This window comes from Poeciliopsis prolifica, unplaced genomic scaffold, assembly GCF_027474105.1.
Source record: "Poeciliopsis prolifica strain line A6 unplaced genomic scaffold, Auburn_PproV2 SCAFFOLD005, whole genome shotgun sequence".
Classification (NCBI taxonomy): Eukaryota; Metazoa; Chordata; class Actinopteri; order Cyprinodontiformes; family Poeciliidae; genus Poeciliopsis; species Poeciliopsis prolifica.
Window position 1 is genome coordinate 3,545,444 of NW_026562380.1, and position 23,954 is coordinate 3,569,397.

General features: G+C 37.7%; 1 long non-coding RNA gene across 1 annotated transcript; it reads right to left on the bottom strand.

The window, feature by feature from the left end:
* Positions 1–6,235: 6,235 nt before the first annotated feature.
* LOC129360150 (uncharacterized) lies at positions 6,236–8,087 on the bottom strand. Its single transcript, XR_008605985.1, has 4 exons — positions 7,956–8,087; positions 7,103–7,329; positions 6,873–6,987; positions 6,236–6,310 (listed from the first exon to the last, which is right to left on the bottom strand). It is a non-coding gene; the product is annotated as an uncharacterized LOC129360150 (long non-coding RNA).
* Positions 8,088–23,954: the final 15,867 nt, after the last annotated feature.

Sequence of the window (23,954 nt, forward strand, 5' to 3'; positions counted from 1 at the left end):
CAGGAAAAAATGCAAACTCCATGCAGGACTTGAATGCAATGCAACTGTGCTACTAACTCCCAAAAGGTTCCCTGATGTTTGACTCAAGCAGGTCTGCAAGAATACACTGAGTTGGGCTGATACCATAGTAGCAGGATAAAATGAGGTTAGAATTAACAGAGTCCAACCATCTATTGCTCTTCCAGAGTTATTGTTGGGTCAGCAGACTCCCACTCAGCACCCGGTCCACTGAACGGGCCCGGGAATAAAGAAAGTAACTAGTTGAGACAGTTGGGAAGAGCAGTGGATGTTCTGTTGTGATTAGGCATCATGGGCACCTTCCCTCCTCGGCTAAATTCCAGAAAGAGCAAGGCAGAGATCGCAGAGAGGAAATGGGAGGAAGCCACTTAGCCTTCCCGCTCTGAGCCAGTTTACATTCTTAGCTGGATGATTTTGCTCTCGTTCCTCCTCGCTGTTTCTTGCGCTCTGTGTATTTGTTTATAACTTCTGGGTCCTCGTGCTACGGAGCGAGGCACAAAAATCAGCTGATGTCTGCACAATCACAATGACCCCGGTTCTTGTGCATTCGGGAACAACCAAAGAGACAAAGCAGCAGAGCAGTAATTATTAAGAAAAGGGAGTTAGTTGTTTGAAGGACACTGTGTGTTTTATTTTTATGGGCTTTTGAATTTTAAATGTCTTAGCACAAAAGATAAACATGGTGTCTTGATACTTTACAAGGTCAAATCTGGAGGTTTTTCGAATCTTCACAGCTTCCTGATTGCTAGTTTTATTAGAAAGAAATATATTGTGCATTTTATAAGAAATCTCATCTTTCTATTGTCGTCTTCATTCTGGAAGATCTTATGGTGCCTTCACACCAAACGTGGTTTGTGCGTCTGGTTTACATAAGTCTATGTGGAGGTGCATCGAGGTGCATCAGCCCACAGGGTTCTAACACATCCGACAAATCTGGATGTTGGGCTGTAGTTGAGGTATTATTCGAGCTTTTGAGATGTTAATCAGCTCTTCCCCAACGTAGAAAAATACACATTGTTGCTATGGGTACACATCATAACAACTGTCCAAATATAAAAAGGGGGAAATTACCTCCAATTACAACTCCAAGAGGTTTTTACACAAATCAAATGGTAAAAATCTGTCCGCCAACATGCAGAGCATCACAGCTCTACCGAGCAACGTATAAATATTAAAAGCTTGTTATGCACAACACAGTCGTATGAGGATTTAAGAACAACACAGATTTTAGTTTCTGCATGTACTTATTTTCTGCGTAAAAAGAGCTGTCCATTCACTACTCCAAACCTTTCTGCATCTCAATACTCCTAATCAGAACGCTGTAAGTGCAGATTTCCATTTTTACGCGAATGCTGCTGATAACATTGCTTGCTCCCTAGTATTCACAAAATCAGTCTCTTTTTGTCAGCTGCAACGCATCTTCAATGCGCAAAGCTCCTTCAATGACCGATTGCTTGCTTTTAATGGTGACCAAACAAATAGCACCAAATGAAGAACAGAACTTTCTAAACCCATCTATCACATCTTATCAAGTCGCTGAGGCAGATCCAATGCAGATTTAAGAGGATTGTTTTCTGTGTCTTGTACATTATGGTTATGTTTGAACCCAGCATACATCCCTGAAATGCCAACATGCATTTGACGCTACAAGGACGTGCTTAGGTCATTTAAAACCTCCTACATGCCAGTGTTTGCTACATATTGAAGGATGGGTATATTTTTGGGCTGCATGTTGACTCAGTATCTATGCTTACAGCTAATACTGAATCACTATATAGCTATAGTGGAAACTCTTTGGATACTCTTTGTATAGCTAATACTATACTGTCCTTCTTATTGCCAGTTTGACAGAAAACTCAGTTATGCTGCTTCCTCTGTTCTTAGTGAGTTGGCAAATGACAGAGATCATAAAATATTGAGACTACTAGTAGTCTTGTTGTCCTAGTACCTGCATCCTTCTTTGTTCACTAACCGCATTTAATAGCATAACACCTTAGCTCTTGTGTTCACACGTAGAATTCACATTTTGTACATTTTTGTTCTTCCATTTAGATTTCTGCTAAAAACAACCTAAGTGCTCAAACAAACCACCCAGCCATTCTTTTGGCAGAAAGTTAATGTTTTTTAGTGTCTGGAAAATTACCTGTTTCAAAAACCTGAATGTCAAATCACCTAAAAACCTAATTACCTAGCAGATCTAATTGTGGTCCAGGACATTTGGTCAGCTGGTTTTACCGATGTACAATGGCTGCTGGGAAAGACAAGTGTTTTGGTGTTGACTTACCATCCGGAAACCTCTTGCTACGTTCTTGTTGATTGTGCAGGAGTCTCCACCTCTGCTTTTCAAAGATGCATGGATGTATACCTACACGTCTGTTTGCAGCCTTTTTCACGATAAATGTAAATGTTGAGTTGGAGGTTGTGGTCAGCAGCAGCTTATTTTGATTTAAAGTGTCAAGACACCCTAAAATAGCTCATTCTGAAAGGAGTTCAAAATAAACACGATTGATCAGACTAAAATTAATTATCTAAGAATAATTTTGTGCAAAAGATTTAATAAATATTTTTTGGTTGGCTCACACACATCAACATGACCATAGTCATGTCAAGGCTGAAACCAACTCTTGCATAACATTTGTCTGTTTTTTGTTGTGTGATGGCTGTAAACAGAGAAATGGCATAAGAAGCCCACAGGTAGAGCGGATTCACCTTTATGTCACTTCACGTTTAAAAGGCAGAGAAAGACAAAACAAGGCCAGAAAGAATTATGAAAATAGTGGAAATGAGCTGTGTTCTTAGAAGAAATGTAAAAAGCACTCAAAGCCGCATGCTTCATCCTTGATAGTACATTCCTGGATGGTGCACTCACCTTTATGTCACTTCCTATTTGGGTCAGCAAGGTTCCGACACTGTAACAGGTCAGTAACCATGAACAAATGGACATCTCCTGATTCATCTAGCTGCAGATAGGTGGACATACACAAGTCATCTGACAAGTGTGGGTTGAGTTGCTTTTACAGAAAGAGGAATAAATGTCCCAGAAACGTGGACAGACAGTGAAGGAGAGGGTTGTGTTTGTGTCTGTTTTCTAAACTTGATTTTCAGATAATGGACACCAATGTTGCATGCAAACATAGAAGAGCATTCAGGAAATCTTTAGCTTTACGTCAGCTGACCTTATTTTGTAGTTTATTCTCATTTTGCTCCTGCTTAGCTTTGCATGTTTCCTATTTATTGTCTTATGTCTAAAATATGTTCTAAAATATACAGTACTGTTTAAATCAAGATGTCTGAATACATTGTATAAAAGACAAGTTTCCCGTTTCCTGTTTTCTGTTCCCTAGAAAACTTTCTCGTGGTCACACCAGGCCAGTAAAGTTTAGTTTACATTCATGTTATAACAGAAGATGACTCTTTATGACTTTGTATGAATTGAACATGAGTCTCTGGTTGACCCAGTGGGTTGGCCAGGGTCCAGGGTGACCATGGACTCTTTCTCCCCCTTTGGGGGCACCACTGCCTGTTAGGTTAGTTAGAATTACTAAAATTATTGTCTCTATTTGTGCCTATTTTCCTGATGTGTTATTTCTTTGCCTTGTCTGTTTAGTTTATTACTTTTAGAATAAACAAAACATTGCTCATTGCCTTAGATCAACATTTAGCTTTATACTTTTTAGTTTATTACTTTTAGAAGCTGTGGAGTCTTCATTCCCTTAAATCAGCATTGATTTAGAAAGTTTGTAAACTGTGGAGTACTTATTAAAAGTATAAACATTGGTCTAAAATAATAACGGAGCAAGACGTAGAGAAACTCCTGTTACTGTTAGGGCTCAAACGATTCCTCGAGTGATTCGAGTACCTCGATTTTTAGAATTCCTCATGGAATATTTATCTGCCTTGAAGCTTCATTAAATTATATTTTTTTATATGTTCTGGCCAGGTTATCACTTGCGATGCGCAACCCTCTCACTTCCACCTGAGTTGTTGACCGAAGCTAAGTGTTAGCAGCAGTTTTCAAATTCGGCCCGTGGGGATTTTATTGATTGGTGAGAATGTCCAGGTCTTTGTTGTTTTTCGGGGGACCAATAAACATCCTTAAAATGACTGGCTTGATGCTTGGAGTATGGCAGCTTTTCTCCTCCCGGAGCGGCTGCCTGGTGGCCGGTGTTCAGAGGGAGCAGTGGGGAAGAGCGCTGCATGTGTATTTATACAGGTAAGTGGATAGACTGAGCACTGCTGCGCAATAGATGATTAACCGGAAAATTTTCTTCCTGTTAAAGGTGAGTTTTTCCTTTCCACTGTCGCTACATGCATGCTCAGTTTGATGGATTGCTGTAAAGTCAACGACACAATAAAAGCTAACAGTGGAAAAGGAAAATTCACATTTAACTGGAAAAAGAAACACCAAATAAAATATGTTTCAGTTCTACCTCGGTTCAGGCAAACATGTTGTTGATTAACCTGCCAAAACCAATAAAACTATTACTTCACCATCGAGGTTTCCTAAATTGCTTCAAGGAATGTTCATCTTAGTACATCTAAATGTCTGATATTAATCTTAAAAATTCTGGCAGGCATTCTGGTATTTATCAACTAGAAATACATGTGTTTATTCTAACTGGCCTAAAGCAAGAAAACTGTAGCTTGATTTCTGTTTTCAACTATATCTGCAGCTGCATTTGATACCTAACGCAGCTGTGGAGAAGTTTCCAAAGAGTTTCCAAATGTCCTGTGTGTGCGATCACTTAGAGAGAGCTGAACTGCTGAGATTTTTCTGATTGTTTTTTTGGCTTTGCATTGTTTTCTCCACAAGCAAACAGAGATCCTCATCGACATTGTGTGGAGGTTTTTCAGAGGGCAAAAGAAATAAAAAAATAACTTCAGGGTTTGTTTAAGAGTGGTCAGTGGGTCAGTGGTCATGTAGCAGGCCTCGGGCTAATCTCCGTTTCGCTGCTTTGTCACTCTGAAGTCCTGGGATGTCTGATCAGATTTCTGTCTTTGCTGCTCACTAAAACATCAGACTTTTCACAAGTTTTGGGCAAACATAAGCGACTGTCGTCACCTATCTAGTGTTTTTTATTCGGTGTGGTTATGTCTTAATTGCAGTGGTTTATGTTGTTTTGATGTCTATTTAATCAAAATCTACTCTGCACCAATATTTTTTTTTCTTTTTCTGTTTTTACTGGACCAGTGCAGAATAAAAGACTGAAATTAAATAAGTAAATTCTTTCCAAGTCGCCAGTTCATAATAGGGTAACACAGAGAAACACCACCATGCAACACACACTTTAAAATTTAGAGACACCAATTGAGCTAACAGTCATGTTTTTGTATTCTTGAAGAAAGCCAGAGAACCCAGAGAGAACCCAGAGAGAACCCAGACAAGACACGGAGAACATACAAACTTCATACAGAGAGATCTAAGATCAGGACTCAAACCCTTTATGCTGGAAGATAACAATGCAACCAAAGCTGCATTTCCTTTTAAATATGTTATACTCTACAAAGAAAATCCATAAAAAAAAGTAACTTGAAGATATGTTTCACAAAAAAAATATCAGCAGAATAGGCAATGGGTTCATGGTACTTATTTGCATGTAAGCTTTTAATTTATGTTACTAAAAAACTATGAAAGTCTTATGAAAGTAATGTTTAAGAATATTTGAGTAAAGAAGATTAGATGCCTAAAATAGTTATCATATACATTTTAAAATTGTAATTTAACTGCATGTAAAACTCAAAACAACCTCCAGAAAACCAAACCACCTTCAGGAAACTGTTGCTATACAAATTATTTTTACATTTTAATACTCGTGCATAAGATCTGGTGTCCTCATTGGCAGTAATGATGTTCCTCCAGTCTGTTGTGGTGATGGAAGAGAATGAGAGGGTGATGTGACATGTATAACCCAAACAATAAAATCCCAGATGCAGTTGATTGAATGGAACTGAGTGAAAGCAAGTTCAGTCCTGGGGAAAGGCGGTACAAGTTGGAAAATCTCCCAATGAGACTTACAGTCCTGAGGTGCAGAAATTGTATCTGGCAGAGTGAAGCTGCTCTGGTTCACAAAAACATGTCAAGAATTGGTCATTTTCTTGCTGTAATTCTAGTTAAAGCTAACAATTGAAACATATTAGTCTAAAAATTACATTTATTATTGCCTCTGTTAAAAACATTGTTGGTGTTTTTAAACGTGTAATGTTGACCTCGTCAGTGGAACAGTGTCGTTGTGCTCGCCAGTAGCACCTGCAGCTGTATGGCTGTGTGCTCTGTGTGTACCTTGAGATTTTCCTTTGAGTAACAAAAACAAAATTAGTTATTGGATTTTTAATAATTTAGCCCTCTTAGCTGTTAACTAAAGGCGTATTTTGTGTCAAAACATCTTATAGATAGCTCACATTTATGGGAGTCTGTGGCAGTGGGCATCTCCTTAACCTAAAGCTTATTAATCAGTTTACTTTTGTTTATTTGGCAGCTTGGTAATTTTTCTGCTAGCTCAAAAATAAATAAGTGGAGTTTGATTCTTAAACCCTTTTAAGAAGGTTTGAGTGAATCCCGCTTGAACTTTATACCGTGTGCACGATTCTGACTGGGTTGTCAATTTAGCAGCTTTTCATTATGGCTTCATGGACTGAAGACCTAACTTCTGATGACAATGACACCTGCCATTTTCATCCTAAGCATAGCGCTAAGACTGATGCGTGCTGGGAATGTGGTTGTAGCTGATATATTGACCAATTTTTTGATCATCGAAAGCTAAGTTAAAAAAAAGCCAGCTTGTTGTTTTTCTTTCATCAACAGGCATTTACACCTCTTCCTCATCACAAGTTTCACATTAAAACTGAGAGTTTACCTTTGAAGAGGTTTGTTTAACCTAAGTCTAGTGTTGGCACAAAGAACGACTGGCATTTTTCAGCAAATCTCTTGTCGTGTAGGAGGACAGGTACCGACCGACGGTCAGTAATCAGCTGCAAAGGCAAAGAAAGCTTCAGTCAGATAAAATTGAGTGCAGATTTTAGACTTGTGCATGCATGTAGGTCAGGAAAACTTGAGGCACAGCATGCCATTGGATTATGGACGCACTCATCTCCATGTGGATCCATTTCCACGTCGATGCTGAGGGGGTGTAACCGAGGCCTCCTGTCTGAAGGCTAATCCCTCACAAGGACAAATTTAGCGAGCGCGGCTCTTCCTGCTTTCATCTGAGTCCAGTGCTGATGTCACAGAGCACGCCGTCCTCTCTGGCAGAGTTATGTTAAGAGCAAACAGTTTCACACCTTCGCCACATCGGCACTGAGCTCAAGCTGCTCCTACAGAAGACAGACGCATGAATAAATAATCGAGAGCTCAGGAGGTTTTCTCCTCTTCGTGTGCACTTGATGCAGGTCAGCATCCTGACTCAGATGCTGTCAGATGTCAGTGGGATGTGTGGGAGATAAACAGATCAGAAGCATCTTTAAAGCTGTGATCTGTCGTCTCCAGGCCCAAGCCCCCTAAACCAGCACCGGAGGCTTGAGGGTCGTCTGGGGACACCCCGCACGCCACGCTTAATTACCCTTTAAGCTGTTCCCAAGCACAATTGCATTCCCTCCTGAGCTGAGCAACATATGGGATTACAATAACGTATGGGATAGTCATTGATGACTTGTGTGAGTATGTTTATATGGACGGGAGTGAGGGGTGCTACCCTTTATCTGGTGAGCCTGGTTGAAGGATCCCACTGTGATCAAAGACTCTTTGAAACCTAAGTTGGATCTGTAATGCATTAAGTTAAATAATAAGAAAAAAAAACAGTGTTGCTTCTAAAAAGAGATAAAAAGGCTTCAGCACTCAACCAGCTATAATGTAAATCCCTTTTCCCGTCTCGATGGTGTCATGTAGTTGACACCATCAACTACTTAATCTCGCCTCTACCTGAACCTTGTGGATTTCTTACCATTAGTGCCAACTCCTCCACATTCTTATTGTCCACTCGGTAGCCCATTGATCTGCCCGCTCAGTTTTCTATTGAATCCACTGAATGTGTTTTCCTCTGAAATCTGGATGAGTAAAATAATCTGTGCTCTATGCTCACCAACTGATATAAACAGTCCAAGTGTTTAAAAAACAAAAACAAACAAAAAAAAAAGCAGCCAATTTTGGCAGTAAGTTAATGTTTAGCTCAGCCTGTCTCCTAGCAATGAAGGCGGAGCTCCAGCACATTGGCTGCTGGAAAAGACAAATGTTTTGTTGTTGACTTACTATTTAGAAAACTCTACCAGCTGGGTCTTTTTTTTTTTCCTTTTTTTCAAAGATGTCCGGTTGTATCGATGTAGCCATTTTTAAGTGCCAGTGCAAACTGTGAGCTTGGGGGCGTGGACAGCAGCAGCTTATTTGGATTTAAAATGACAGGAGGCCCCAAAACAGTGGAAACATTTAAATAGCTAGTCAGAAATAATAAGTCGAGTGTTAATGATCAACAAGCTCCTAATACATGCAAACACAACCAGATGCATTTTGTTTTTAAAAACTGATTTTTACTTTTTTTTTTCTCCTTTTTTGAGAAAGATTCTTATCTTCATTACTCATCATACAGAAACTTGATTAAATGACAAATTTTTAATTTCAACAGAAATCGACTTTTTCTTCTTCTGTAAAACTCCTTTTTTTGCATTTTCGGTGAGTGTTTGTCATACATTTTTCATACGTGACAATAAACCTATGTTTTGAATTTTCCGGGTTGGCAAATTTCATGTGTGCTTAAATTTATCCAGGAGCTTCTTTTATGGTCAGCAGTTTGTTAGTGTTTGGTTATGTAAAACTTGCATCATGCAACACATACTGGAGAAATTTCTCCCTTAAAAGTGGAACAAAAAAACATAACAAATCTGATATAAAGGATTATATTTTAGGCTGCAAAATCAGATTAGGTTTCCTCTTGTTTGGGCTCAATAAAAGATAAGATTTAATCCAGATTTAGATTGAATGTTCTTTTTTTATTGTATAAAATAAAAGTTCAGTTTTTCTCTTTGTTTTAATGTCGCAAGCTTCCTAACATACAGCTACCATTTAAAAATTTTCTTTTTTGCTAAAGCCACTGAATAAATGTATTTTATTTTATTTATTTAAATCATAGGACAAACCTTTTAATAATTATGCTTCTAATGATCACCACAACTCTCATTAGAAGCCAATTTTAGATTTTCTTTTCCTAATTAAAGTAATTTGTAAATATCACTGAGTGTTGATGTTTTTAAAGCAGGGGACTCTAAAAGGTGAATGTGGACTCTGCACATGTATTCCCTTTGAAAGCTTCATGCACAGCTTGTCGCCATCAATTGTTAGAAATGATGAAGTGATTAATTTCTATGTTCGGTTTGGGGCTGATTGGACAAATCTTTTGGGAGCGCTGGATTGATGGGGTGACTCCTGTTTCTTCATGGCAGCAGCAGCAGCCATGCTGGAGGAAGTAGGCAGAGTTGTACGGCTTTCTATCCTCCACCTCCTCCCTCCCCAGAGATTGGCTGCAAATTAATACAAATCAGAAGCCCTCCTCTGCGCTCGAGCCTCGTCACTCACCTTCCCCCCAGGTAGGATGAAGGAGAGAGGACGCTGGAGCAGGTGCAGCCAAGTGCAGAGCAATCGGAAGAGAAATGATTGGAATATCAGCGAGTGAGTGCTTTTGTGCTTCAAAAACAATAGGTGTGTGTGCGATACAGAGATCAGAGAAAGATATACATATAAAAAACACATTGTTCCAGTTCTGATACATATGTTGATATTGTGTCAGCAGAAACAAATACTTGAAGTTTAAAATCACCAGCTGCCATTTGAATCAAGATTTATCCACACATTTCAACAACGCTTTTGATTGAACAGCAACCAAATATTGCATCCATATCTACATCTATAAATGAACGTTGAACAGGAACTGTCGAGTCTATTCTCATCTGAATCATGGATTGAAGCTTACTCACTGTTTGTATGGTGGCTGTTATCTCAGTCAACACAAAGGGGACAGCAGTGACTGAACAGCGATGGTGACAGAGTGACCCCTTCTGGTCTGATGCCCAACACAGTCTGATGAACTCAACAGTCTCAGGCTCTGCATATAGAAAAGATAACCTTCCACTGCACTTTGCAAAGGTACTCGCATGTTTTTCCACTTCACTTAAAGCACTTTAATGTTTTTTAATGGGATTGTGAAGCAGAAGGTGAAGCATTCACTGGGTTCAAAGGTTTACATTAAAAAAAAAAATCTGTTCAGAAGTACTTTATTTATCCCAAGGCAAATAATTAAATGTTGTCATAACTGTGAGTCATTGGATGATTGTGATGCTGTGGCAGGGAGAATCTCTGATAGCAGTCAGTTTTGCATCAAACCTGAAGACACCTCTGACTGAGGAATGTTGCTCTGTGTCTCATTACTGCCATGACACGCTACCGACTCAATATCCGGTGACCAGAAATGATTTTTCCACTATAAGATGTTTTTATTTATAGAGCACATTTTCAGCAACAAGGCTGTTCAAATGCTTTACATAAATTAAAAAGAAATAGAAACAAAACAATAAAGTAAAAAGGTAAAAAGATAAAAATATAAAAGTACATATTGGTTCCCCATGTTTAATAAGAAGAGGTAGTGCATAATTTCTAAAGTAGTAAAGGTTTCTCTGGATTCTTGTTCTGATAAAGCTAAACATTGTTTCCATTTGTTCTGGGTTGAGTTCCAGATTTGTACAATATAAAGCTAAATGTTGGTTCTCCATGTTTGATTCTTGTTCCGGGTTGTTAAGTAGATGGTACTTTCTAAGTTTGTTCTAGATTTGTAATCTAGCAGGAGTTTCTCTCGGTCTTGCTCCAATATTAAAAGTATAAAGCATGTCTTGAATGGCACCATGAGTTACTGGTCCGCACTGCTTATCCACCTCATTTGCTTTTTGCTGCTCCTTTTGAATGAACCTCAATTGGTTCTTTTGTAAACGGCAACCAATAATGTGCAAGTTTCATATTCTTTCAAATGTTTAAGATATACTCGAGAAATAAACTTAGCAGATAGGCAAATTTCCCAGAAATAATTTTAGATTATGTTCCACAGAAAAATCTTTGAGTAGATAAAGCCACTAGTGGGTCTCCACTCTGCTTAATTTATACCAAATTATTAAATATTGAATATTTTACTAACATCGGGTATTCTGATAAAAACTGGGATTCAAATCTGAGACTTGAACTTAAGTCATGATTCTGTTCCATTCATCTTAATTATTATTAATTATTACATTAGATTCTGTGTTCAGTTTGGGGCTGATTGAAGAAACCTTTCCTTGATGTCGATTATGTAAAACTTGCATAATATTACAGAATTTTATTCCTTTGTTTGCTTTGGTAAATAACCCAATGACCACTGGAAATCCAATGAGATCAGTTTCTATTACATTAATCTAAGACTTGATTTGTGGACTTCTCTGTTTTGTGGTGTGTAACATTAGCTTTGCTTTGGAGATGATAAATTTCTAAACTTATTTGAGTCTTGATTCTTTACATTTGACCCTATTTTCAGTCTCCCCGATTGGACACTTATTAAAAAAAAAGGTCAACAGTCAGTTGGCAGAGCTGTGTTGGTAAATCTACCACATTCATTTATTCCCTAAGTGATTCCCCTCTTTAACGAGGTCTGAGTCACACTCAGCATTCAAAACAAATGTGATATGTTACGTTCTGCTAACTGTTTGGCAATAATCCTCAGGGGACACTTACAATTGACAAATCCATTTCATTTCCTTCCCCTCATCCAGCGTGTCGTCATGCAGAGAGCGCCTCAGATAAACCGCAGGCTTTAGCACAGCTCAGTCAGACCAACCTTTCAGACCTTTCTTTTCATGCTGCCGACATATAGAGATTAGCAGCCTATTGTCAGGTTGTCAGAGCTGATCTGATTCCAGTGATGCTCTCTCTGATGATGCCAACTGTCAATGGTTCACAGAGCTGCAGCTGTCAGTGCTGTAATGAAAGTACTAAAAAGCAGAATATATATTAGCAGAAGGTTAGACTGAGCTTCTAGCAGTAATATGAACACAGAAATGAGGGCGTTACATTTCCATGTAATTGGTCTGCATGTGCCCTCCAGGCATATGAAAGGCAGGCAGCATGCAGTCACCCACCTCTGGCATTTTGTCCTAATTTGTTGCCTGAATGTCATGAGGTCGGATTAAAGGGGAAAAGACCCGTCAGCTTGTTGAAAGCCAGGTTCTTAGAAAGCAATAAACAACAATTGCACACTCACAGCACATATTTGCATACATGACCAGCAATTATATGAGCAAATTCGATTTCATTTTAACATCCACTGACTGATGCTACACTTGTGGCTAGGCTGTGACAAGGGATGGCAGCAGGCATTGCTTTGCCAAGCAATTGACACGATGCCACCTGTCAATCATTCCAGAGGGTTTGTCAGCAACTAGTCAAGCAACAGTTACACGCACCTTATCTGGAGAAACTGAACCTTTGACAACCATTGCCAAGGTTCATTGTTGCAAAGGTGCTGCAATCACAGAGATTAAAAAAATATAAATAAAACCATGGTGGTTAATTAATGATGATTAAAAGTACCTTTTAAAAATACCTTTCAGCAAGTATTAAGCATATTTTTCATTAGACCCACAATTATGAATTGAGAGCTAAGTTTAGTTCACATTGTTAAAACTCAATTATAGTTCCCCACCTAAACATTTTCCTCAAATTATCATTATGAACTAGTTTTAATTTTCCTATGAATCTTGTAATGAAATAGTCTTCAGTAGTACATAAATGATGACATTATGCATCAGTTAGCAGAATAATTATGTATTTCCTACATCTAGCTTGTCTTTGCCAACATGTTCAGTTTTTTCTTGTGAGAGCAACCACTTCTTTCTCTCACAAGAAGTGGTTGAATTATCTCAAAAACTGCTCATATATTCATCCATTGGCTGTCAAAAATAAAATTGAATATGAAATTTTCAACAAAAAGTTAAATATGCATGTTAAGTCTACATTTTGAAATATGGCCACCTTGGAAGTCTAATTCGGTTGGTGTTCTTTCATAAAATCCATGTTCTGCTTAAACAACAGTAGGCAATGAAAAGTGACTGAAGGTATTAAATTACAACTTAATTTATCCTTTTGTCTCTATGGGGGTAAAATTTCACTCTCTGTCAGCATCAGACTTCTGTCTAATAGCACCAGAAGCTATACGTAGTGCTATGAAAAGGTATTTGCTCCTTTTCAAATAGTTTTTTTCCTGGTTTTGGATTATTTTCCTTTGGTACAAAGAGAGCTGGCTGAACCCTGCAGTGACCTTTTGGAGCAGTCATTGATGCAACCTTGGAGTAATGCAATAGTTTCAAGGTTCACCATTGTTTGGTATTTTCTCTCTTTGTAGATAAAAGTTCATAAATGGATTTGTAACCCTTTCCAGACTGATGCATGTTAATAATTTTATTTCTCATCTGTTCTTGAGTTTCATTAAATTGGGACACAATTTGTTGTTTTTCGAGATCTTTAGCTGCAATCAAAGTGATTTCTTGGTTCCATAAATCAGGCATGAGCCAAGCCAGGGTGTGTCTAGTGAAACTGACCTCCAAAGCTTTCCAAAAATGTGATTTATCAGTTAATTCATGATTTAAAATGGGAGGATAATTACATTTTCACAATTTGCCAGATCAGCATTCCTTCCTTGATATGCTGTATTTACATTGGCTACATTTATCAGATATTAAAAATGCAGTTTGACATAACTGCATACTTTTTCAGAGAAAGACATAAATTATTCTGAGAAAGCAACAGCCAGTGGTTCATTTGGGCCAAAATTATAAAATCCACCTGGTCAACTGAAGTAAGAGAAAATAGTATCTGGTAACACTTTATTAGAAGCACTGTACATAAGACTGACATTACACTGTCCTAAATATGATATAATTCCTATAATAAAAATGAAGGAGTCTTCATGAATGTTTACGGCTGTTGTCACAAAGTGTTATTTGGTAAATAATGATACTTAATTGTCTTTTAATGCAAGTTTTCTTGCAACTTTGCATTAAAAAGTCATTATTTCCCAAATAATGCTAAGATGACAACATTATTGCAACTTTTAATGCAAATTTGCAATAAAAGTGTCAGTATTTACTGAAAGACACTTCATGACAACAGTGATAAACATTCATAAAGACTCCATTATTGTTTATGACAGGTGTTATATTATGTTTATGACAGTATAATGTCAGTCTTATGCACACCCCTTCAAATTAAATGTTACTGGGTATCTTTACTTTTTGTGCTTTTCAAAGTTCTTTGTAATTACTGAAAACTTCACCTGTTGTCTTTTTGTGTGAGGTCTTAATATGAAGCAAAAAGCAAAAATAAAGTAAAGCAAACATGCAGCAAAGAACACAGAGCATTTCATTTAGAAGTAGTTTTAAAAATAGCTGGTGACCCACTTTTTACAGCCCATTTTGTCTCCTTTAGTTAGTCATTGTGCGAAGCTGATGGACGATTTGTTATCAGCCTCAGGGCTCCAAGTCAACCTATCCGTTTCACATGTGGGGCTCAGATGGCCGTGTTGCCCATTTTCCTTAACTCTTCCTCCAATGGGCATTCCCTTCTGCCATTCACAGCACTTAAACCCAATCAGTGTATTAGGGACTGCAGCTCATTAGCCTTGTAAGACCTGATTAAATCCAGCCACTGTTATCTCTAAGAGTGGTGCTCCTATATAGGTCAGTGTGTGTCTAGATGTTTTTGCCCACTTTTGTCAAAGTGCTGTCTCACTGGAAAAAGCAGCAGCAGCCAGAGGACTGCAGGGTTACAAGTGGGGCACAGAGGGACGCTTTCAGCTCCCTCAATCTCGCCCCCCTCCTCTCTTCTCCTTGTCTATCATCATCCACACCCGAGTGCTTCTTTATGGTCTAGCCTTCAGTGAAATGGTCCATTGTGCTTCAGTCTATCAGTTTCCTGACTGCTGTCCATGCAGAAGTAACAGTGCTTTACAATTCAGCACATTAAGGCACTTTAATCTGCTTTATGCTGTGATTTTGCTCCTCGGGATGCTTTAAGGCTGTGAAGTCTGTCTTGTCTTTCCTGATCACCATTTGCTTTTATCAAAGACTGAATAACAAATGGCTCCAAATCCTCCCTCTGGGCTATTTTCCCCACAAAGCATGCATGTCCAGGGGATGAAACACCATGCAGTATTATTTTCCCTCTCCACCACTAATCACTCCTAAATCAGATGCCTTCAGCAATTTCATGGGGCCATAATGCTGCCATTTATAAACCTGGAGGCAAATCGCCATGAGGGATAAAAAGCAGTAGGAGTCTGTCACAAATTTGGAGCACCATATGCTTTACAAAAAGCTTTTTGACTGAAATGTAAGCCACTCAAAGGCTGAATTAAAGGGAAAGACGGGAATCTGTACTTGGCTTTCTAGTTGTCAGTAGTGAGCATAAATTTACTGTCTAGTATTAATATTGGTAATAGTTTTCTTATTTTTCCTTGTTTTATTTTCTTCATAAAAAGGAAATAAATGTTATTGGGATTTTAGGTAAGGTAAGGTAATTTTATTTTTATAGCAAATTTTCAGCAACAAAGCAGTTCAAAATGCTTTAATGTGAATTAAAAGGAAATACAAAAAAACAATAAACCAAAAGAAAGACAAAAAGGTAAAAGTATTAAACTACATATTGGTTCCCCATGTTTAATAAGTATTCCATAATTTATCAACCAGGAGGGGTTCCTCTGGATTCTTGTTCTGATAAAACAAAATGTTGGTTCTCCATGTTTGATTCTTGTTCTGCGTTGTTAAGTATGGTACTTTCTAAGTTTGTTCTAGATTTGTAAACTAGTAGGAGTTTCTCTACATCTTGCTCCAACATTGAAAGTACAAAGCTAGATGTTGGTCTAAAGTACTAAATACTCCACAGTTTAAATAAACTAAACAAACTGACAGGGCAAAGAAATGACACATCAGGAAAATTAGGCAACATTCAAAGATGAGCCAGCGAAGGCAGTGAAGACAGGGAGTGTATCACTACAAAAAATGTTAAAGTTGCTAAGTGAAAAGAAAACAATAGATGCTTTTCAGTTTTTTTTTTACAAATAAAAATGAACTTGCTGTGCTTTGGTTTTCAGCTCTGATATACCTCAGAACAGTGAAGAAACAGCATCCAGAAGAGATAAAGCTTCAGAAACATTCAAAGCAGCCAATGAGTCTTTTTTAAGGCATGCACTGCACAAACCTGGACTTTATTCAGGAGTAGCAATGAAGAAAACATTGGAGAAGGAAATTCATTTTAAAGGAAGGTGCTCTGAACCACATGCACACTGCTACACATGTAGGGAGGGAAATTAACACTGTATTATCCTGATAGCTGTGCAGAGAAAAGACATAGAATTTCCCATGAGGAGACACTCATGGGAAATCTAGTTCACATCCAGATGTAAAATCAACTGAGAGAATGCTTAAAACTCCACAAAATTGCTATTTTTCCTATGTTTGTTCAATGAGAGTATTGATAAATAAATATGATTAAATGCACTCACTGCCAGTAATTTATTGATACTGGTGTCCTAAATAGTCATATTACAAATGAGCATAATTCTCAAGAGCAGTGTTGCTGTGTTATAGTACTTAGATAGTTACTTAAACAAGAAGTCATTTTATTGTTATCACAGTAGTACAACAAAATATTGTGATGAAACTTTAAGTCCATTTCGCCCAAACCTGAAGCAGCATTCTCCCATAAAAGTGCATAACAACTAAATCACTAAAACTCTGTTCTTAGAGTTGCTTTTGATTAATCAACATTTTGATTGTTGACTGTATGTTGGACATCTTTGTGTTTTTTGTGTGTTAGCATTAGCTTTTTTTTTTTTGCTGTTGCTCCGTGCCATGATGTAGAGAAGTCAGAGCGTGATCTTCTCATGTGTCCCTCAGACAAAGAGCAGTTCTGCAATATAACAAGACATGGGATTTGAGCCAAGCAGCAGGGTGAAGAAAAGCTCACTGCAGCTTAAGCAACAGTGAGTTGATATGCTGATGTGGTCTGGCAGTTTGTCAGAGGGGACCTGCTGTCACTCCGAATGTCTCCGGCAGCTCTCCAAACACATACAACAGGACACAAGAATATGCATCCTTACTCAAATAAGAAGCAGAAAATGAAAATATTGTGTCTAAATCAACTCAGAATTAATTTAAAACATAAGAAGATCCACAGCAGGGCTGTGTTTCATCCTTTTTCTTCTGATATTGCGGTGGATGTTTTGCTGTCGTTCCCCAGTGGGCCAATGTAATAAAGGCAAAACTCAACAGATACTTGCTGGTTCTGGAGGAGGTGCAGGCAGGAGATGGGTACATCAGGCAGGCCCAGACAATAGCAGCTCTGGGGAAAGCTGGCTCGTGCTTAAGAGCAGAGAGCCTGAAGGATCCCCTTTCAGCAGATGGGATGTGTTTGCATGCTAGAGACAATTAGGCCAGCTTTAATCCTCCATCTGCTTTCCTTGCTTTTTTTTTCACCATCCCTTCAGCCAGAAGCAAGTCTGCTCTCAACCTCTTCAGACCAGGTACTTTTATTGGCAGAGGAAAACACCCTGAAAGAGAATAATAAAAACAAAATCCCACCATTTTCCCATCTCTTTGCTCCCAACCGCTTTCCTTCACCTGCTTCCTCTCCTTGCTTCTTTCCTCTCTCCTCACTTGCAAGTGTTGTAGTTTTGGAATTAGAGCAATTCTAGTGTAATTCATATGTAAAAATGTGGCAAAATCAACGTTTATTGAAGTTTCACAAATCACAAACATGGTTTTAAATATTCTACTATTAGTTGAGAACAATTCTGTCCAGATTTGAAGAGTCTAGGACGGTGTTGTAGAGCAGTTCTAGTATGATGGAGATAAAAAAAAAGGACAAAATTAGTCCTTTATTGGAGTTTCACAAATCCAAAACATTGTTTTATATATTCTGCTATTAGAGCAGAATAATCCAGTCCAAGTTTGAAGTGTTTTAGTGATGTAGTTTTATTTCATTAGAATTGATAAAAGATGCAGAAGGGAGTGAATTATTAGGTGGAATTGCCATTAAGCCATTTCTTGAATCGGGAGCTGGAATAAGAAACCAACTTCAGCTTTGTGCTCTTGCACACATTTCTTGTTTCCAGTTCATTACTCCACAGTTGTAGTTGTCGTTCACTTTGGTGAGATGAAAAGGAGGAAGACGTGAAGTTACGTGGCTGAGCCAGCTGTGATCTGTTGTCTTATGACCAGCGGAGCAGAAACACACAGATGGGTTTAAGCGGAGGAAGCTTTGGTGATGCTCTCAAGCCTACCTGGACTCACTGACGGCGTGTTTAAGGCATCAAGATGCTTCACATGGAGTTCCACTTGGGTTGTCATTCAGTCTCTGCACCTGATGCAGTCAGAGGCATTTTAATCTAAACAAAATTGAGTTTATTTCAGGCGCATACCTGAGGGTTTTTACCTTGGTTGTTTATTTCAGTGCAGATTACTGAATTCATTATGATCTTATTTTTCAATTCAGAGCCTACAGCACTTGTGAACAGCTGAAAAATTAATTCTGTTTATTTACATAACACCAATTTACAAGAAATGTCGTCTTAAGACGACTTACAAGACCAAAAGTTCCTGAGGGTGTCTGCGCATCCTTAAAGAGTCTTAAAAACGCTTCATTACTTTAATCTACAATTAAGTCTTTAAATGACTTTCATGTGTGCTTGCAAATTGGCCTTAAATTTGCAAATATGCGCCCCATAGTTTTCAGGACTATGGAGCGCATTAGATTATAAGGTGCACTGTTAATAAATGGTCTATTTTCCATCTTTTTAGTGCACCAAACTGTAAGGTATGTTAAGAGAAACAAAACAGTCAGGAACCGTCAGTACGTATTGTGACTGCTGTCCTCCTGCCATTATGGACAAAGAGAAAGAAGTCACTGAATAATATCAGTACCGGACTGGTTTTGCTGATGCCACTGCTGAACCAAGATGCTACACTTCTGCTTCATGATGATGGGCTAAACTAGTCTGAATCAATTTGCAAGAACAGAAGAAAAGCTTTTGGTGAGTGTGTGTGTCCTCAGCGTAAAGACACCATCTGCTGAAATGTTATGCCTGTCTGGAAAAGACGTGACATTTGCTGGTTCATTTAAGCTGCCAGTCACTTTAATTTATCTTTTACCAAGCAAATGTCTGTTGGTTACTGTTGCATGAATTAGACGGGTTACATTTAACTTTGGTGGCTAAGATTAGGTGTGTAATTGAACCATATTGATGTTTACTTGACTTATTGCCTGTGGAAGTAAGTACGTGAAGGACCTATTATGCAAAATTCACATTTTGTACTTTTTTATACTTCCATTTGGATTTAAATGCTTCCAAAAACAGCCTAATGTTAACAAAATCACCCAGCTATAACTTCATGTTTTTTGGTGTCTGGAAAATGTTTCAAAAATCTTCAGGTTGTTATATCGTCATTGACATTGAGCTTTGAAGTGAAGTATGTATGACAACTGCTTTGTTGTTGACTTACCATCCAGAAACCACTTGCTGCATTCTTGAAGGAGGCTCTACTTAAGCTTTTCAAAGATGTATGGTTGTATAATTGTGCATCTGTTTGCAGCCATTTTCACATGTGAATGTAACCGTTGAGTTTGGAGGCGTGGCCAACAGCAACTTATTTGGATTTAAATTGACAAAAGTACTTTGTCCAAGAAAGAAAGATGGCTAAATACAAAATTGCTAAGCTTTCTATCGAAAAACAAAAAAAAAAACAAAACAAAAAGAGCACAAAAACATTTCTGCAACAGAGGTTTTGTCAATGATTTCATCCAAGAATGAGACACAGCTAAACATAAAATCACTGAACTGAGAGCACTTTCTATGGAGCCAAAACCAAATATTGTAACAACTTAATGAAAGTAAATTGTCTTAAAGTGATTATGTAACCCTAACCCTAAATTATTCACTGAGCTGGGACATTTTCTGTAAGAAAGAAAACCAAAGGGAACACAAAGTTTATTCATGCTGTGACTCTATCTATGAGTTTGCCCAGAAAAGAGTCATAGTTAAACAGATTTGATGAAGTAAGAGTACTTTCTACAAGAAAGAGAAACAATAAAACGCATTTTATTTTTTTAACTATGTCCAGTTATTTTTTTAACTATGTTACAGACACGCTAAACTCTGACAACTTTTACTTTTCTATAAAAAGTAAAGAGATGCCAAGCACAGCAGTACCTTTCTTCCAGAAAACACAAAATACCAAATACCTAAAAGTCTATTTTGCAAAAATTAGGTTGTCCAGGTAATTAGTCCAGTGTAACATTGTTGAAATAAATCAAATTATATTTCTATACATAAAATTTTAAAAATATTGGAAAGATTAAAAGAGTTTTGTCTGTTCAGATTTGATATTCACTCACATTTGCCTAGAGTCACTTTAACCCATTGAACTTTGTGTCCTTATGAAGACTTAGCACAAAAATCATCACTTGCATAATTAAAATTTTGTTTGATCACTTTGACAACCTTTTGGCCTCCAGATAGAAAAAAAAAAATTAATTCTGGCACACAGTGGTAGCTTCGGCACTCAGCGTCTCCTTGCCCCCACTTGATGAAATGCATTGCGAAAAGGCCACCTCTTCACATTTGTAAAAGTCACCTTCCATTATCTTCCTCTAGTAAAGAATCTGGTGTTCTTGGAGCTCTGTAATATTATCTCTCACAAGTGTGGCAGGACCAGTGTGACATTTGTAAGCTGTAACTTTGATTCTTTTCCCCTTCAACGCAGTGTCTTGAGGCCAATCGGAACCAGCCAGCGACCCCCGATTGGCTCAAATCAGAGCCGCAGCCATCTTTCTGGCTGAACGCCGCCAGCTCTTCCTGCTGCTTGTCTCATGGCAGGAAGCCAAGTTTGACTGGGTTTGGATCAAAACATTGTGCTAATAATAACAGACCAATGTGACTGGTGTGCATCTCAATCCAGCTAAAGTGGGTGTATGGGTGAAACATAACGTGTCTAATAGGCATGAAGAATCAGAGTGTGGGAATTGGAAGTGTAAAACACATGTAACAACCACGAGAGCATACTGGAAAATCAACAGTCTGCAATCTGTTGTGGCTTTAATGGACAAGACTCTCAGTTATTTATTTGCATGTTTGATATATTTAAAGACAAACCAGTCATATCATATTCAAAGGAAACTGTCAAGAAAACCAAAAGACAAAAGTCTTACATTGAGGGAACACAAGTATTGAACATTTCTGCATGGTTCCGAGTAAATATGTCTAATTAGCCTATTGATATGAAATTCACAGCAGGCGTTTGCAGTAATCATAGTGAAACACATACAAATGTTAATCAATCTGTGTGTGCTACAGTGTTAAATCTTGAAGCACAATATTTCATTTGGATTGTGTCGTTGAATGCTTTTGAAATTAAAAACAAATGCAGAATTTCAGTAAACATGTTTGTCAGGTCACTTATTTACCCAAAACATATGATCTGATTGAGAATTAGATCAGAATCAGCTTTGTTGACCAAGACTGGGTGTGCAAATGAGAAATCTGAGTTCAGTTTTTAAGGGTTCTCAGTGTATAGACAAAAATATAAATTTAGAAACTTTAGAGAAAATAAAATAAGGATAAAGAACCAATATTACCATTTTTAATACATAAAGGAACTGCTTTCAGGGTCTTTAGAAATGTCAGTTACTTTTTTTCTGTATGCATTTGTTGCAGTTTGCTTCTCTCACGCAAAACCTGCTCGTCTGTCTGTCTGTCTGTCTGTTTGGCACCAAAATATTCCGTATTGAAAGCTTTTATAATAATAAAGGAGGCCCAGAACATTTTCTGTTCAGTTTTTATTGCACAGACAACCGAAATCAACGGAAGACAAAGATACTAGATCCTGTGAAAAAAAAATAAAAATTCAAAATAAAATACTTCCACTCTCCAAAATAAATAAATCACATTTTGCTTAGAGATATTTTTGTTTTCTTTTTTTTTAAATTATGTACAATCTTTAAATTCAGCAAATAGTAACAATGTTTGGTTGGTAACACGTAAGTGCCAGAGTCGTTTTTTATTGTTCATGTCGAGTTTGGTCATGTTAAAGCGCCTGTAGCTGCCAAGTTGCATCCAGTGGGACAGCTGCTCGGAGTGAAAGTGGAGATGTCCTTCTGGCAAAAGTAAAAAAGAATAATCTCTGCTGGCAGTAGTTAATGTAGCATGGGGAATCTGAGAGACGGTTTTTACATGCCGTCATTCATTTTCATTCTCTCTGAGTGGGGTTGCCGCCAGAGATATCAATCTGTCTGGGGATACTTGTTCTGAAGCTGTCATGTTGCCACCGTGGCGGAGCGAGTGGTGACAGAGAAAGATGGATTACTCATCCTGACGCAGGGAATTTTTTAAACAGGAAAACAATTAGCAGAGATTGACTGAGGCAAAATTTAGCTAAAACTTTAGCTGAGCAGCAGGTTATAGTACGATAAAACAAGTGAATCGATTCGTAGCTCGTAAATAGTGATTATTCTTTCACTGCAGCCCTATATCTTCAGATGCTCGTTCAATGGAGTTATAAATAGCACATGGCAGCTCTGTGAACTACAGACCCCCAGCACTCAGTGTTATTAGGCCCATTTGGGGTGGTAATTGCTTATGCCGAAGCAGTCAACCACATCGCTGATGGATGGAAGCAAAATACAAGACAAGTCTTTGACAGGAAACCTTTGAGGATGCAACCATTTTCTCATTAATTCACTTTACAGGCAAACCCAACCCGAACTAATGCTGAGTTTTACATCGTGAACATTAATAGTTTCTAAGGTATGCAGAACATCAACAACAAAGATTGTAGTATTATTCTGAATCTTTCCACGCATATTATTTTGCCCTTTGTTTTTAAATGTTTTTGTTTCATCCTATCCCTATTTGGCTCTTATTTTTGGTACTTCGACGTGCTCATTACTCTGTTCAGGTCAAAGATCACGATGTAAAAACATTTACTGTGGCACATAAACAGAAAATCTCAGTCACAATAAAAATCTATAAAATATATTTTAAAAAAACAAGAATCTGGCATTAAAAAATGGTTTCTTGCGCCTCCAAGTGCCTCATATTTTTGTTTTATTTTGCTTCAAAGCTCAGTTACATGGGAATGCACAGCATCTTCAGCTTCAATGTTTACAACTTTAAATCCTAAAACTTAATTTCCTATGAGACATTCTCATTGTTATCATCATCATCATCATCATCATCATCATCATCTCAATTTGACTTACATTGGCTTCATTATCCAAGATGTTTGTCTGTTTGCCATTTCATGTAATCTCCTTATTCATTAAATGAATGGTCACTCTGTGTTGTAGCATGATCACGCTATCTTAAAGTGGGTCATCAACCAGTTAGTTTTCTAATGTCAAAATTATTCTTGACCTTTTTAATTGGCTATTTCAATTTTACACACAATTATTGCATGCTGAGTGATATATATCAAACTATTATTTCTGTTAATTATGATGGTTATGACTTATGGCTGTTAAAAACTGTTTTAGAAAGTTTGATTCCTGGGAAAAAATTTTTTGAAACCCCTGGAAAAGGTTTTCTCAGCCTCAAAATGGTATCTACCACAATCAATAGGCTATATTCATGTCCAGCAGGCAGTCATAATATAAATAAAGCAAATATTTTATATCCCTGATAGATCATTTTGTTTAGTCAGCAGTAACATCACAGTCTACAAGACACATATTAACATATTGACATTATCATCAACAATATGGAGTTTTTATTCAAATGCTTGCCAAAAAAGATCAAGAATGATGCATTTGCTTCAGGTTTTTATTATTATTATTTCAATTTGTAAAGAGGCTTCCTTTTTTGGCTGCTTCGAGCCTCCAGCCAGAA